Below are 13,149 nucleotides of genomic sequence, written 5' to 3'. Positions count from 1 at the left end.
AGGTTCTGTTTAAAAACTTTTTTTTTTAAAGCAGCCAATGCAAATGAAGTTACAGATGCTTCAGAAGATGATCTTGCCAAATTATGGTGCCTCTTTCAGAATGATTCCTTTAGGTCTGGGTACAAATCTGGCAGCTTAGCTTAGACTCCATAGGAAAAGTTCTATACTGTAATTTAAATTCTTCCATTTTCTCTGCAGGAAAATTCATCAATATGAATCTATACCAATACTCTCACCAGAAATCTATACCTCAATTTTCCTCCCTTCTATTCTCTTTTTTCCATCTCTTCGTCCATTCCTCCCTCTCTCCTTTCATCTTTCTATTCTCTTACCTAGCTTTCAGGTAGCTAAACTGCTGGTCTACACAGCCTCTGAAAGTCAAGCAAAAGATGTCTCAGATTGGCCCCCCAAAAATGGAGGCACCCAAAAATTAGCGAACATCTTAATGTGTTCATCTCTAGCTTTTACAGTTGCAAAAATAAAACTAATCTTCACAATTTGAACCAAATGAAAATGAATGTATTGGTTACCTGCCAGAGTCTGCAGTGCAGGCATCATGAAGTAATAGCTAGGAAAGGCGTGAACTGTTTCTATTAATCTCTGGGTGGGGGGGTGTCATAAATATAAAGGGAAGGGTAAACCCCTTTGAAATCCCTCCTGGCAGGGGAAAGCTCCTCTCACCTGTAAAGGGTTAAGAAGCTAAAGGTAACCTCGCTGGCACCTGACCAAAATGACCAATGAGGAGACAAGATACTTTCAAAAGCTGGGAGGAGGGAGAGAAACAAAGGGTCTGTGTCTGTCTATATGCTGGTTTCTGCAGGGGATAGACCAGGAATGGAGTCTTAGAACTTTTAGTAAGTAATCTAGCTAGGTATGTGTTAGATTATGATTTCTTTAAATGGCTGAGAAAAGAATTGTGCTGAATAGAATAACTATTTCTGTCTGTGTATCTTTTTTGTAACTTAAGGTTTTGCCTAGAGGGGTTCTCTATGTTTTTTAATCTAATTACCCTGTAAGATATTACTTTGAAGCCTAATGATAATCGTGTGAATGTCAAAGCTGATCAAAACACATAAAGAAGGAGGATGATCGTACTATGAACACCTACATGATCTATTTTGAATGACATTTCCATCAAGAGTTGGTGGAACTTGAATTGTGGCTAGAGTTTGAAAAAGTCCTGTCCCTTCCCCTACCTGCATATCTGACTCCTATTATTCTTAATATATTTAATATTCTTAATATACAGCATTTTACAAAACATATATTCTCATCCTGCAAACACAAATTTGCCTAACTTTTTAAAGACAACAGGATTTCTCTCAGTGTGTAAAGTTAAGCACATATGTAAGTTGTTGCAACCTCAGTAGAGAAAACCATGTACTTGCTTCTCTACAAAGAAAGAGTAACAAAAGACAGGACAATCTGAATATCACTTAAGTCTAATCAGACCTATTCCTTATAGTATTCCAATGGTTAGTGGCAGTGCACCAAGGATAAGCATATGACTGGTAGATTTGGATGCCAACAGTTATAAATCTCCATTCATCTCTGTTTACTATCTACCTTGTATTCTTGTCTGCAGAGAGTAACAGTAATGCCAAAAGTTTCTGGTATTTTTAATAACAGTTTATTTAAAGAGAAATTGTGCATGTAATTTTTTTTGTACAACAAAGAACAGATACTGAACCATGGTTTTGTTCTCTCTCTCTCTCTCTTTCTTGAAGTGTTGATTATAATGCGGTCAAGTACTTGATAAGAATATATTTGTGATTTTCTGTAATAAACTGATTTCTTATTTTTTTATTATATAATAACTTGAAGATTAAATGAAAATAGTATAATGCATATTTACTTCAATTTTTTCTTGTTAGCTCTTTACTACATTTCCTTAGTTCACAGATGTACTTCAAGCAGTTGGATTCTAATCAAATGAGGATTTCCTCTAGAAAAAAAGTTTCACGTTTGAAAATCATGGAACATAAACAATTCTTACACTTACACCAATGCTGACATAATACCTTTACAGGTCAAAACAAAAGTAAAAGCCATCCTGAACATACAAAAAAATAAATCTGGCAACACATAATAAATGTACATAAAGTTAATTATCCCACAGTTAAAGACTCTGTATATGTCTACAACTATATTAAGATGCGGCAAAATGTTATGGTCAGCTAATTACTGTCATATGCAAATGCCAGGAAATCCATGGGCACTAGTAGAAGTGTATGGTTGCAGTGGGTAATGAACACAGATTGTTCATGAATAAATATAAACATAGAGAAACACTTGTTTTCCTCATGCAAGAATAGACCAGCTGTTAACTGCTGAAATCTATGCAGGATGTCGATCAAGTATTCTCTTAGTGCCCACACTGCAGTCTTGTTCACTAACACACACCTGTATTTTCATTGTTATTTGTGTATTAACAGAATCCACCTAGACCATCAAGATTGGTGTAAACACCTTCCTATATGTTACTCTCACAAATAGTCTATTTTAAAAGTGATCAGGTAAGTAGAGCTAAATTTCTCTCCTGTGTAATCTGTAAACCTCAGGCTGAAAGAACTCAAATGTGAAATTGCGGAACAATTAACTATGGTTTGTAACCTGTACTTTAAATCAGCTACTGTATCCAATGACTGGAAGATAGCTAATGTAACGCCAATATTTAAGAAGGGCTCTAGAGGTGATCCTGGCAATTACAGACCGGTAAGTCTAACATCTGTACTGGACAAATTAGTTGAAACAATAGTAAAGAATAAAATTGTCAGTCACATAGCAGAACATAAATTGTTGTGCAAAAGTCAACATGGTTTCTGTAAAGGGAGATCATGTCTTACTAATCTATTAGAGTTCTTTGAGGAGGTCAACAAACATGTGGACAAGGGGGATCCAGTGGACATAGTGTACTTAGATTTCCAGAAAGCCTTTGACAAGGTCCCTCACCAAAGGCTCTTATGTAAATTAAGTTGTCATGGGATAAGAGGGAAGATCCTTGCAGGGACTGAGAACTGGTTAAAAGGCAGGGAACAAAGGGTAAGAATAAATGATAAATTTTCACAAGGAAGAGGAGTAACTAGTGGTGTTCCCCAAGGGTCAGTCCTAGGACCAATCCTATTCAACTTATTCATACATGATCTGGAGAAAGGGGTAAAGAGTGAGGTGGAAAAGTTTGCAGATGATACTAAACTGCTCAAGATAGTTAAGACCAAAGCAGACTGTGAAGAACTTCAAAAAGATCTCACAAAACTAAGTGACTGGGCAACAAAATGGCAAATGAAATTTAATGTGGATATATGTAAAGTTATGCACATTGGAAAAAATAGCCCCAACTCTACATACAATATGATGGGAGGCTAATTTAGCTACAGCTAATCAGGCAAAAGATCTTGGAGTCATCGTGGATAGTTCTCTGAAAATGTCCACGCAGTGTGCAGCAGCAGTCAAAAAAACAAACAGGATGTTAGGAATCATTAATCTTATTGCCCCTATATAAATCCATGGTATGCCCACATCTTGAATACTGCATACAGAGGGGGTCCCCTCATCTCAAAAAAGATATACTGGCATTAGAAAAGGTTCAGAAAAGGGTAACTAAAACGATTAGGGGTTTGGAACAGGTCCCATATGAGGAGAGACTAAAGAGGCTAGGACTTTTCAGCTTGGAAAAGAGGAGACTAAGAGGCGATATGATAGAGCAGTGGTTCTCAACTGTGGTCCACTGCTTGTTCAGGGAAAGCCCCTGGCGGGCTGGGCCGGTTTGTTTACCTGCCATGTTCACAGGTTCGGCTGATTGCGGCTCCCACTGGCCGCGGTTCGCCACTCCAGGCCAATGAGGGCTGCAGGAAGAGCAGCCAGCACATCCCTCGCCCCGCGCTGCTTCCCGCAGCCCCCATTGGCCTGGAGCGGCAAACCGCAGCCAGTGGGAGCCGCGATTGGCCGAACCTGTGGACACCGCAGGTAAACAAACCGGCCCAGTGCGCCCGGGGCTTTCCCTGAACAAGCGGTGGACCACAGTTGCGAACCACTGTGATAGAGGTATATAAAATCATGAGTGGTGTGGAGAAAGTGAATAAGGAAAAGTTATTTACTTGTTCCCCTAAGAACTAGGGGCCAACACATGAAATTAATGGGCAGCAGGTTTAAAACAAATAAAAGGAAGTTCTTCTTCACTCAGCGCAAGTCAACCTGTGGAACTCCTTGCCTGAAGAGGTTGTCAAGGCTAGGACTATAATAGGGTTTAAAAGGGAACTGGATAAATTCATGGAGGTTAAGTCCATTAATGGCTATTAGCCAGCATGGGTAAGGAATGGTGTCCCTAGTCTCTGTTTGTCAGAGAGTGGAGATGGATGGCAGGAGAGAGATCATTAGCTCATTACCTGTTAGGTTCACTCCCTCTGGGACACCCGGTATTGGCCATTGTTGGTAGACAGGGTACTGGGCTGGATGGACTTTTGGTCTGACCCAGTATGGCTGTTCTTATGATTAATCTTTGTCTCATTTAAACTCTCAAAATAAAATATTAGGATTCAGTCCTAATAAATTGATATTACATGTTTTCTAGTACATAATAAAAGGATAAGGTCATTTCAATAAGGATTGAAAATGTACTTTTCCTCAGTATTCTCTTGATGTTCTTTTGCATGCAACAGTAGGTCTATTTAGAAAGATCCAGCAACGTGTCTAGGCCCTGAAGGTACCAGCTGCCAGTTATAGAAATCTTGCTTCCAAAGGAGAGGCAACTAGAGAAGGAAGGGAAAATGCGTGGTATTATTTTATATAGTGTTTAATTAAAGGGACTGCTTCTTTGGCCACCAAAGGCTGACCTATATACCTACACAGTAACTCTATACTACCCTCTCACAGCTCTCTCCAAAAAGGATGTAGCAAGAGGCCATTCTTGGATGTTAAAACTGCCTCTTGGGGTCACCGGCCCCAGGGTGTGGAGTAGTCCCAAGGCTGCTCTAACTTACCCCAGAAACCAGCCTGGTCCATTGCTGGTCCTAGGTGGAGGGAGCATACGGTAGCTTAAAGCCACCTTTACACCACTCTCCTATGTTCTTCCATCGGGGGGGGGGGGGGGACGGGACGGGACAGAGACAATTTATTCTTCCCATTGTTTATGTGACTGTAGCAGGCCCTGGGAAGGAGGGCAGAGTGTTTGGGTCCTCAACACGGGGTGTGGGGGGCAGCACCTCGACGCCTGCCACAGACTGGACGCTCCCCTAAAGTAGCAGGCTGTGCTGCTGGGCACGGTGATGAGGAGACAGTGGGTCTCAGCAGTAGGTGAGGGAGGTGGGGTGGGCTAAGAGGGTTGCAAGGCGGGGAGAAGAGGGAGACGGTCCCCCCCGCTCATCACATTGAGCTTCTCTGCGTGGGCTCCTTTGTCTGGCACCGAGGCCAGGGCAACCGACACAGCAGGTCCCCTCACCCCATTTTAAGCACCGAACCGCTCAGCACAAGCCGACGCGCTCCGGAAGCCCCCGCCTCCTTGTGGCGCAGCAGAGGCAGGTGACGCTAGAACGGACTTTCCCGCCACCTAGCGGCGGAAGAACAGAAACGCGCAGACGACGCATGCGTCAGGTCACAGGTGCCCGGGAGCGAGCAGCGCATGCGCTGCAGGGAGTGCCTGTGGCTGGGGAGTCTGGGAAGAAGCTCCACCTCCTCCCCCCCCCCCCCCCCCGAGGCACGGCAGCGGACGGTGGCTCTGCTGGCTCCCTGTTGGCCTAGAAGGTTCTGACCCCCCCCGCCCCCCGAACCCCTCAACTCAGTCAGCCGGCGGGGGACATCGCGGCCGCGGCGGTGAGTGTGAGGGACCTGGGGGGTGGCCGGCAGGCGCGCCCGGGGGAATTGCTCCTGCACAATAGGGCCCTGAGAGCGGGCCGAGCGGCGGCGCGGAGGAGCAGCAGCTCTGGGAACGGGGGATAGGCGCTGTTGTCGGGCTGCGCGGGGGCAGCGGACGGGGGGCGCTGTTGGGGCCGAGGAGGAGGCGGTGTGGACGGGAATGAGGGGTGGGCGGGGTTGGGGCCGGGAGAAGTGGCGAGGGCGGCCAAGGGGGTAAGGGCGGGGCGGGGCGGGGGGCTGAGGGTGTTGCAGGCTGTCGACGGGGGCGGGGGGATGGAGCCCTAACCCGCACCGTCAGGAGCTGCCGCAGCAAATGGCCATTGGCCTCTTAGACCTTAATTCACTCTGAGCCCCAAAGCTGCTTCTGCTCCTGACGTCCGTCCTGTCGTGTGCGTGTCTCCGGTGGTTGTTTATAAACAGCGGCCCAGCTGCTGAGGTTATTATGGTCTCCTCCCCCGTTCGGGTTGGGCTCTTTCAGACTGGTGCCCTCGGAGTGAGAGGAGATAAAAGTGAAATATCCCTGACATCTCCACTGCTGTTAAGCAAAATCTTCCATCAGACACTAAACTCATTTGGACACCTCTTCTCAGGTGAGAGACTTGGAGATCCTGGTTTCTAGTAGGCAGAGGTAATATTGACATTAACTGAAAGGAACAAGTGTTTCAGTGATACTCTGTTAGGCTTGGCTGGGTTGTTGTCACCTTTCAGTTTGTAGCTGAAGCTGAACTGGGGGCTCGGTCAAAAGACTTCTCATAGTTGTTGGTCTCTGCAAATTTTTTTTTTTTTTTAAAAAAAGGAGAGTGTCAGGTTCAAAAGGAAGGATTTTTCTAATTTGGAGTGCACAGAATACTACTTAAAATTAGGGTGAAATGCTTCAGGAAACACTGTAGGGAGCATCTTAATTTCTGTTATTCCATAAAGAATAGGGAGAGTTGATAGGTAAAAATACTGTAGGGAGGCCTTTAAAGTGTTTCATTGAAGCACTGAATAAATTATGTAATAAGGAGATTTAAAAGAAGCAGCTTTAAGATAAAACTGAAAAAGGGGATTGCTTTTCAAACAGAAGTTTAACAGGATTTCTGAGTAACTGCTTTTTACTACTTGGAAAAACAAAAGATTAAAGTCATGGGTAAAAGTACGCAACAAATTCTGTAACTTATTTTTTAAAATTATTTGGGCTAACAGATTAGAACCTTTTTGAAAGTCTGGCACCCACCTTCATATTTAAAGTAACTGTCATCACACACATTCTGACATACATACATACATTGAAGGAGGGAGGAATGACAATCAGTTGTTATGAAGAGAGCTTATCTTTTTACATTCAAATAGCATTCTGAAGTAAGTGTATTCCAGTTGTCAGTACTTAGAGGACAGAGTTTCACACAATGAAACATCTCCTGACCAGGGTGGTGTTTATCTTACAAAAATGTCAAGCTGTCTCTTTCCTCTGATATAACAGTAGTCCCATCTTAACTGGTAATTGAGTATAATTAGTTTCCTATTACTGACTTCACTCTTATTTCTTTAAGCTTTGACTTTCCCTTTATTTAGGACCTGATGCTGCTCTCAGTGAAGCCAATGGGAGCAGACACTAAGCCATTAAACTCCATTAAAGTGGTTCTCACAACAAATTTTTTGGTGGCCTCAGTGCAGCCACCGACTCTTGCTTTTTCTTACATTTTCTTAATTTACTTAAATTTTCTTAAAATACTTTAGGAAAAACAAATGAATGTGCACATATGTTTCCAAATCATTGTAATTGATTTATGTAGGTTTTTGGTTTTTTGCAGACTCAATAACAAAAAATAATGTACTTGTATTTTGGTGCATCTGACCCCTGCTGCCTCCACTTGGCACCCAACCCCCAAATCACCTCTAGCTCTTGCTGCCTCTCTGTCCTCAAGGATTCCCCAAACCCCCATTGGCTCCCCACCATCCCCCCGGGCCCTGCTGTTCCCTCCCCCCAACGCTTCCACAGCCATGCACCCTGTGCTTATTCTGCATCTTGACCACAGTGCCTTGGAAGACCAGCCCTGCTGAAGCCCAAAGCTTGAGCCCCATGGCTTGAGCTGGGGTTTTTATTTATAATAGTATTCAAAGCAAATACTGCTTTCTTTGGGATGTATGATCTTGGCTAAAGAGGATGGGGGGGAGAGGGGACAGCTTTCTTGTAGGTAACATTTTAGATTCCTGTAAATGAACACCTTTTTAAAATTGAATTTTCACCTATTATTCTGTCTTTGCATTCTTTCTGTGCTAATTAGGCTTGTCAGTCTTGCTTGTTTTAGTGTCTTGGCTTCTCTCTGGTTTTTGTTCACAAGCACAAAACAGCTTTGTTTGCATTGCACACACCGCGGGTAATGTATTAGTTTAAAAACTTTCTATTGGAATCCTGAGCATCGGGCTTGTGAGAGACATTATAAAAACACACATTAAATAGATCTGGGAGAGAGAGTTGGTTAATTAGGTTTCTCATAGTTCTCTAGGCTTTAGCTAAAGTACAGATTGCTGAGTTATTTGAAATTTATTTGCTTTAAATTCTATTTTGCAGAATAAGAATTACAGGAAACCAAATAAGAATGATTAGTTAGTATTTACAGTGTTTAAAAAAATGACACCAGCATACGATGTTAACAATATGGGATGTTAAAACTTGTCAGGCAATAAATATAATACATTGATTAAAGATCTCTCACGCTCGTATTATGTAGGCAAACTTTCTTAATTCTTTACTATTCTAGACAGATGATTTTGGTACCAGGTATGCATTTTAACTATGCATTCTTAAATACAGAATTATGTCAGTGTGTCAATTAAATTATGGACTGCCTGTGGCAGTCCAGCCAAACACTAAAGTTAGCATTTTAGAAATTTAAACCAGTTATTTAATTACTACAAATGTCAACTCATTTACCTTGCCAAGGTGATACTTGCAGCCAAGCTCTTCCAGTTTTTCCTCACACATCACTCTAACCCCCAAATACAGTATGCACATAATGATTTGAAAACTATTCTAATATCTGTGGAATTTCACCACTACTATATATTCTAAATGTCACTTCAATCAGTTGTTCAAATAAGGGGAAAAAATCTTAAACTTACAAGTCAGGTCAAAGCTTTTTCATCTTTGGAAAATTGTCAACTTTTTATCACAAAATTCCTGATTTCTAGATTGATCTCTGAAACATTCAAGGCTTCTCTCAGTTATCTTTTAGTGGGATTAAGCAGTGTCTCGTTACACTAACGTGGCCCAGCATTTATAATTTTTTGTGGCTTCAAAACTATAAATAGCTTATTAATCTTAGTTGTCTAGAAAACATGTTAAATCAAAGTTGTTGGTGAAACACAAGTGTTCATCATACGTATTTAGCTATTTACAGTTACTTTAACTTAAGTATGTACTTTCTAAGAAGCATGTAGCTTAATAGCCAAGTTGCCAGCTGAGCAAAATTACATGTTTTTTGGTCAGGGTGTTCTGTCTTGCTTTCAACTCCTATGCCGGTTGGATGTTTCAAATCTTTGCCACTAGCCTGGGTCACTTTTTGACCTGCCCACATAACTTCACCAAGAAGAGGAACCAGCCTTCAACACCTATCAGAAACTGTATAAAACCAGCCTGGTTTTGTTCAGCAATTCTCTCCTTCAGAATAAAAAAAATCCTGACAAAGAACATGAATTTTTCCCAAGTGACAATTTGCATTTTTGTTTCTCAACTGTTTACCATTCAGTCCTGGAATCAAGAACTTCAAGGAAAGTTTATTAATCTTTAGGTGCAGTAATCTTATGCCATCAAGTTTGTGTAAGACATGTTAGACCTCACCAGTTTGTGCAAAACCTCTTGGCACATAATGGGTTGCAAGAGACATTTTATCAAGGCAATCATTGAACAGCTGCCCGTTATTTTAGTTCCAGTCAGCAACATACTTCTCCAGACTCTTTCCCTCTCTCTTGTGGTGTAACCGTTGGCCAACCTTGCATAGCTCTTTGTTCTTTTCCAATTTGCAGTTTCTGTCACCACTCCTAGATGCCTAAAGAAATGTCTGTTTTGAAGCTGGAGTATCTTTACGTAAAGTTTCTTCACATTCCTTGTTTTCTGTACTTGTTTAGTAGTTCATCATGCAGCAGTATAAAGTTATTTGCTTGATCAAACACCAATAGGATGTAAGTTAAACAATAAGGCAAAGCAGCTGTCTATACACTGTACAAATACTTGGTTATTCCCTACAGTTCAGTGACAAGATTGGTAGGATCACTTCTTATGTTAAGCTTTGTGTGCAACTGCTAGTTATACCGTCGGACAGACCTTATGGTTATTTAGCTCTTATAACATTTGGTTAGATTTATCTTAAACTTTCACTTCACATTGGCTTCTCCGCATAAGTGGAGTACCTTTTTAATAGAAACAAATACCTTGTTATACCTTTGTTAATTATTAGTCATATTTATTATCACATTTCTTTTTAAACTAGATGGCATTGTCTGCACTATGCAATATTTTTGTTTTAATTACATTAAGGAAATTTCTGTATACTGCAGGAGTTTGCTTCTTTTCTGAAAGCCTTAGGTAACTTTAAATTTTCTGAGTGGTAGCCGTGTTAGTCTGTATCAGCAAAAAGAACAAGGAGAACTTGTGGCACCTTAGAGACTAACTAATTTATTTGGTCATAAGCTTTCATGGGCTAAGACCCACTTCACCAGATGCCTGGAGTGGAAAATACAGTAGGCACACGTACGCACACACCGTGAAAAGATGGGAGTTGCCATACCAACTCTAAAGAGACAGATCAATTAAAGTTGTTTTGTTAGAGTTGGTATGGCAACTCCCATCTTTTCATGTTGTGTGTGTATCTTCCTACTGTATTTTCCACTCCAGGCATCTGATGAAGTGGGTGTTAGCCCACAAAAGCTTATGCCCAAATAAATTTGTTAGTCTCTAAGGTGCCACGAGTACTTCTCATTCTTTACATTTTCTGTATGTCTTCCAAAATTTTAATCAATACTGTCATATACAAACACAAACCATTATTAGATTAAATGTAATTGCTTGATTTACTGTATAAATCTGTATTATGAACTTCTGATATTTCAATAAAAGGAAAAGGTAAGAGAAATCTACTTCATTACAAATTATAGTTTGTGGTTAGCTTAAGTCTCCAACTGTTGTATAGTTACCCAGTCTGATTCTTTGTGAAACACAGAAGCACCTGTTTGATTTACTGTATAAATCTATACTGGGACCGTCTAAGCATATTCAGAAAAGGAAAAGTAAGAGGACCGTATTTAACCGTGAATTGTAAATTATGATGATCTTAAATAACTAGCTGTTGTAGTTACCCCAACCTAAATCTTAATGAAACACAGAAGCATCTCCTACTTTTTGGCATGTTCAGATTCATAAGTGTGCTATTGGTCAAAGTTATAATAAATAAACCACCAAAGATGATATTGGAAAGCTGTGGCATTTGAGATAATTAAGTAGAAGGTGACTGCAAATAGCATTCTTGCCTTAGACCAGGGGTGAGCAAACTTTTTTTGGCCTGAGGGCGACATGGGGGTTGCGAAACTGTACGGAGGGCCAGGTAGGGAAGGCTGTGCCTCCCCAAACAGCCTGGCCTCTGCCCCCATCTGCTTCCTCCCACTTCCCACCCCCTAACTCCTCACCAATCCAATCCCCCCGCTCCTTGTTCCCTGACCATCCCCTGCTCCCTGACAAGGCCCCCAGGATTCCCATGCCTATCCAACCACCCCCTGTCCCCTGACTGCCCCCTGGGACCCTCTGCCCCTTATCCAACCTCCCCGCCCCCATACCATGCCGCTTAGACCAGCATGACTGGCTTATTGGAAAACCTGGGAGGTGGGCAGGCACAAGCGCAGTGTCCGCACAGTGGTGTAACTGCAGGGGCGGGGGGACAGCAGGGGAGTGGCCGGGGACTAGCCTCCCTGGGCAAGAGCTCAAGGGCCGCGCAGGACGGTCCTGCGGTTCCTAGTTTGCCCACCTCTGCCTTAGACTGTAGTTTCTCAAATTGAACAATGATGGAAGAAATACCAAAGTGCTGAAAATAGGACAGATGGGATGAGTGAGCCTTCTCTTAGTATTTTCCAGAAATACCAAAAAGTACTGAAGTAGCATATTAATATCCTCTCTATGCTCTCACAAAAATAACCTTACTGATCTGATTATGGGAAAGAGATTCTTAATGCTGTTTTAAAACAGATGAAATTGATCCAGAGAGCTCCTTTATATAGTATCATAACGTGATAAAGGAAATAAATCTTTGACACAGAAAAAACAAGGAAAAGCCTATATAGTTGCTCTTTAATATACTTAGTGTTTTCTGTGACTTTAGATAACATTAATACTTAATTTGGGTAGTGATTTTTTTTTAGTTCAGTGCTCACGGCAACACATGACTAGTAGCATTGGATCAGTAGAGCAATTGTTTAAACTCCTTCATATAATTTGCCCAATACAAGTTAAGAGTAAGTGTAACACTCATCTTTCAATTTCATGCTTATCTTCAGCAAAGACTACCAATTCTGTCTGTAGTATTTGCAATATGGAAAAAACATCTACATGACATTGGGCTGACACAACCAAACTTGTTTTTGCTATGCTGAGGGATGCTAAATTTCTCTGTATAAACGTCTGTAGGGAAGGTGAAGGCTAATGAGATGACTGTAGTTCCTTATTAACTCACTCATTCTTATACTGGATGGAATCTCAGCGTTAATTTTTAAACTTAAACGTTTTTTTGTCGCATTTTTATCTAGTCAGGAAGTGAAAGCAGACAGATGCTGGTGAATGCCCCATGGCCGCGGCTACCACAGTTCATTTGTCCACTACCCACCATAACTTGGAAGCTTTCTTTAGGTAAGAAAATTGTCTCAGACTGTCCTATACAACTTTCAAAATTGGTCTTTTTATATCTAATTATGTTGGTTCTATAACTTTAGTTGTAAAATATCTGTGCATGTTGTATGTCACATTTGCTTTGTTTTCAGTTGTGGTCTTATGCATAGTATATTTGTGTAATTACTAATATATTATTTACTGTCAGTTTTCTTGTATACTGTAATAATTGATAACATTCTTGCAGAAAGGTGGTGCAGGTGCAGAACAACCAAAAGTGATCAAGGATACAGTCAACTTAAAAACAAAACAAAACAAAAAACTTTTGTTAGGAACATCGTGTAACAGTGGGATGTACAAGTAATACAAGATTACTATAACTGAGAGACACTGAAGTTAAAAAAAAAAAAAATATCTCTGGATGCCGTCTACAGATTCTGTCCTGT

General features: G+C 41.3%; 1 protein-coding gene across 10 annotated transcripts in view; it reads left to right on the top strand.

The window, feature by feature from the left end:
• Nucleotides 1-5,685: 5,685 nt before the first annotated feature.
• Nucleotides 5,686-13,149, top strand: part of LOC144268846 (F-box/LRR-repeat protein 21-like) — a 60,067-nt gene continuing 52,603 nt past the window's right edge. For 4 of the 10 annotated variants that reach the window (XR_013346859.1, XR_013346851.1, XR_013346852.1 and 1 more), the window contains exons 1-3: nt 5,689-5,808; nt 6,329-6,440; nt 12,625-12,724. The gene's annotated coding sequence lies outside the window, so the exon portion shown is untranslated. Of the gene's footprint in view, nt 5,809-6,328; nt 6,441-12,624; nt 12,725-13,149 lie in introns of all 10 variants that reach the window. The other 6 variants (XR_013346856.1, XR_013346854.1, XR_013346853.1 and 3 more) reach the window with 3 other exon arrangements.

Source organism: Eretmochelys imbricata, chromosome 8 (genome assembly GCF_965152235.1).
Source record: "Eretmochelys imbricata isolate rEreImb1 chromosome 8, rEreImb1.hap1, whole genome shotgun sequence".
NCBI classification, from domain to species: domain Eukaryota; kingdom Metazoa; phylum Chordata; order Testudines; family Cheloniidae; genus Eretmochelys; species Eretmochelys imbricata.
Note: the sequence above shows the minus strand (reverse complement) of the source record. Positions and strands in the feature narration are given on the sequence as shown.